Source organism: Cynara cardunculus (genome assembly GCF_001531365.2).
Source record: "Cynara cardunculus var. scolymus isolate 2C chromosome LG 3, CcrdV1, whole genome shotgun sequence".
NCBI lineage: Eukaryota > Viridiplantae > Streptophyta > Magnoliopsida > Asterales > Asteraceae > Cynara > Cynara cardunculus.
Window position 1 is genome coordinate 39,540,580 of NC_037530.1, and position 4,860 is coordinate 39,545,439.

A 4,860-nucleotide genomic window follows, 5' to 3' on the forward strand; every position below is an offset into this window, starting at 1 on the left:
CACTTGGAAAAAGAAGTAGAAAAAGGAATAAATATAGTGATAATTTGATTCTTCGTCGCCGTAGTAAATAGGAGAGAAAATAGAATTTCTTTCTTCGTCTTTACAAAAAAAATAGGAGGAAGCTGTGACACGTTCACTAAAAAAAAATCCTTTTGTAGCGAATAATATATTAAAAAAAATAAAGTACCTATCAAGAATCCCTTATAAGACTTAGTTTATAGGACCAAAAAAAATAAAGCGTCATATATAATTGTATATTGAAAGTTAAAAGTAAAAATATTAAATATATTAAAAAAAATAAAAGAGAAAAAGGAAAGGTAAAAGAGAAACCCCTTTTACCAGCTATATGAGATTGACCATTTACCTACATTTGATGGTCCATTTTTTTATTAAAGAGATATTAATTTTGTTTTTTATATCCTGATTTAAATCTTAAATAAATAATAAAAAATCAAAATTCTAATAATCTATTTTTATTGTTCTAAAAGTTAATTAAACTTTTAACAAAAGGAACTAATTAAAATATTACATATTCCGTCACTAAATGTAATCTGATAAAATAAATGAGGATGTCACACTTGTCTTAAGTGTTTACCCGATAAACATACTGCTAAATAACCATTAAGGCCTAAACACTTATTTGGTAAGCACTTACCGGTAAAGTTCAACATTATCGCTTACTTATCAGGTAAGATTTTATTCACTAAAACGCATTGTATGCAACAATTTATCACCATAAGCGCTAATCATGGTAAGAGTCTTCGTCCCCACTTACCGGGTAAGACTCTCGATTCTTACCTTCGTTCTTACCGGATAAATTTTTTAGTTCTTGTTATATTCAACCGGTAAAGTAAATGACTTGATAAACGCTTACTCGGGTAAGCGTTTAGTAAATGGCACATAAGACAATAAATTTGTTCAAAAAAATATTTTTGGCCTAACGATATGTGAGTCATTGGCCTCCTAGGAGGTCAATAGTTCAAACCTCACCAAAGATGATGAGTATGTGTGAGCTTATTTGTTTTAATTGTCGTATATAAATATTATATATTTTAAAAAAATTAACATAAATATTTTAATTGGTATAAAAACTTATATTTATAAAAACTTATATTTATGATAAACATAAATTACTATTTATATAAAAAAGAAAGTACAATCATGATAAATATAATATTTTCTCCGCCTTAAAATAAATATTTATAATAAAAAATACACAGTATTATAAAATGTGTAATTATTATGTTTTTAATTAATAAAAAACAATTTTCCCTTTTATTAAAAAAGCGAAAAGAAATTTCTCATTTTATAATCAAGGGTAAAAAGGGAAAAGTAGACTTTTACTTTTAGAAATGAACACTTGTTCGCCAGCAAACATATTAATGACGAGGAACCATATGCTCCATGGTTTGTGTGAGCCTCCATCAATTCCTTTGCCGTTTGTGTTTCTGTATTCCTGATTTACCCATTAGGTCAGTCTGGTTAAAACAAACTAAAACAATAACGTAAATATTTATTTTGAGATGAAAGAAACAATATTGATGGTTGAAAACGGTATGAGAACTTCATATTCAAATTCAAGGAGAAATAAGAATCCCGTTGCGACAATGAAGGTTCAAAAGCAGTGATTCCGAACTCTCTACAAAACAGATGGTCGTCCTCGGATCAGTTAACTCACATAATGAAGTGTATATCACATAGTGACTACTCATAGAATAAATGGTCGTCGTGAAATCAGTCGAATCAAATGGCAGGATGGTTTTAAATGCTTAAAATGGTTTGAAAAATGGGGGTAGGGGCCTTTTGGAGACCCTCATTTTGTGTGGGACCAAAATACCCTCAAGATTTAATTTTCTGTCTCTCTTTATTAAATTGTTTTTTGTCTTTTAATAAAATTAATTATATCTGAAAAATAGACCCTTCGGTAGTAGGATCACCTCGCTTTGTTACTCCCTTTTCGGCCTTTAATTGTAGGCCACGATGTACCCATAAAATCCATATATTATTTAATGCCACTAAAATTAAATTTTTGTTTTTATATTCATTAAATTAATTAATATATATGTTTAAATATAAAACTAAAAGAGTACTCGTGCAATGCAGCAAGACACATTTCAGTTTTATTGTTTCATTTTATTATTTGTCTTTGTCGATATTATAATACGATTTTATGTGTTTTTAAGAAAGCATTAATGGTTTTATTTTTGAATAAACTATAAATTTGAAGATATCATAAACATTTGAAAAAAAAAATATCAATGTTAATATCAAATCAACTATTTAAAAATTCTCATTTTTATGTAATTTCTTTAATTTATTTTTTTATTGTAATTTAATTTAAGTTTAATAATGAAATAATTTATTTTTGGTTTAATAATATAAACATTTAATAGATAATAATTAAGTATTCTGTTATAACTCAATGATTATCCTAATTATATTTTAGATTTTTTATATTTAAAATGATATGTTTATCTTATATTTGATTATGTTTATCTGCAATTAGTTACACGAATTCAGATATGGAGTTTTAATAAGTTGTACTTACGCACAATCTACTTGCAATCTTCAGTTTTAAATATTTTGCATTAATAAATAGTACTTTATGCATAAAAAATGGTTTTTAAGAGTTTTTGTCAAATACTTTATAATATAATATAAATAATTGTTAAAATTTTACTGATACAAATTCATAACACCTATAACCAACATCATACTTTCATAGAAATTAAAAAAAATAGAATCGAGTAGAAGTAATAAAGATATATCATATTGCAGTGTGTACTGGTGAAACGCGATAATCGTTGTTTAACAAAAACATGAAAACACTTATATTAATAAGAGCATCTGTAACTGTTTCTGTAAAACGGAGAAATGGAGAATTTTGAGAGCTTTTTTGCTTTAACAAAATCTCCAAAACCTTTTCTAAAAGGGCAAATTGTATGAAGAAAATAACGGACTTTAACTTAATTCATATTTTAAGTAACGTACTTTCAAGACTTTTATTTTGATATCTTAGAAGTAAAGTTTTAAGTATTTAAGTACCCGGATAACCGGTTGAAGCATTAACCGGTTATCATGCTGATATAACGAGCGATGTGGTATATAACTCAATATTATTTGATGACATGGGTATCTTAATCTAAAATTAGTTTTTATGTATGGTGGTTTATTAGAACAAAGAGTTAATTTTTTAACCGGTTATCCGAATAGTTAAATATTTAAAACTTTAAATCTTAGATAACAAAATATAAGTTTTGTAAGTACATTACATAAAATAGAAATTAAAAATAGTAATTAATAATTTAATAAAAAATTAAATTATTAGATTTATTAATAATTTAATAAAAAATTAGTTATTAGATTTTTCAAAGATTATGCAACGAAAAAGCAGGAAGTACCGGGGCCGGGGGTGACCTGAGAAGCCACCATAAACAGTAGACTCACCGGCCGCCACCGCTGACGCCGCCGGGCACCGCCACCAGCACTAGCCTGTAGGTGTAGGTAGTAGCATTGACAAGGCCCATTGCATGGCAGCAAGTGGCTTTTGTCATCCCGACCACGTGTACTTTCTGGCCCACGCTTGTCGCACATGCATACGTGTATCACAACACCTTTTTACTCTTAAATGTACATACATATATACACACATAGTTTTCGGTTTACTTGAGCCAAAGTTGTTTTCATTATTACATGTAAGACACGATTTTTTTTAACTTTAAATTTCACAATAAAATATCGTAAAGGTAAAAAAAATCGAAAGTGATAGCGATAACTGTTACCATGGTAAACGCTTACTAGATAAACTGTTGCATATAATGTTATTTTGTTAGACTAAAATCTTACCCAATAAGTAAATGATAGCGTTAAATTTTACCTGTAAGCGCTTACCAGGTAAATATTTGTAAACGGACCCTAAGACATGTCCCCTTCTAGCTTCAATGTCGAGTTAGTAAAAAAAAATTACCCCTTACATTAGTATCCTTGGACACAGAGCTCCGTGTACGACCGGTCAAAATCGTTGGTAATTAATTTTTTACCCAAATTTGTTTAACTTGGTTATTTTCAACTATGTTTAAGAATTTAAATTGGGATTTATGGAAAAAGTAAATTAAAACAACTTGGGGGTCGTTTACCCAATTGCTTACCTGGTAAGCACTTACCTATAGGAGTCGACACTATGATTTATTTTGATGCGCAAGATTTTAGTACATCAAAACATATCGAATGCAACAATTTATTGGGTAAGCTTTTACCTGGATAAGAGGCGTCATCCTCAGTTACCGGGTAAGACTCTCCATCATTCTCATCGTTGTTACCCGGTAAGATTCTTGGTTTTTCTCATGTTCATCCGATAAGAAAATTTATCTGGTAAACACTTACCAAGTAAGTGTTTAGTAAACGACCCCTTAACATTTTAGCAAAGGGTCATGGAACAACTATTAATAAAGATATTAGAAACCAAAGAGGCTTTGTTCTAACGGTATCATAGCATTTAATCTCCTAGGAGGGCAGAGATTCAAACCTTACAAAAAATGAGAAGGTTGTGTGAGTTTATTTGTTGCATTTGAAGTATATAAATATTATATACTAAAAAAATAAAGATATTAGAAGAAGATGAAGCCCAACAAAAACTTTTGGGCCCAATGCATTATAATTAATTTAATGGGCCGGCCCACTTTCAATTCATTCCTACACCGACCCAATAGCAGCTTGCATAGATGTTTTTTAATACATTTTTTGATATATATATGGTATTATAAGTGTTGGTTTTTGCTGACAAGATAAATTAAAATGAAAAGTGTAAGAACTAATATTATTTTGATATCTTCAATATTCTAAATTTTGGATGGCACTTTC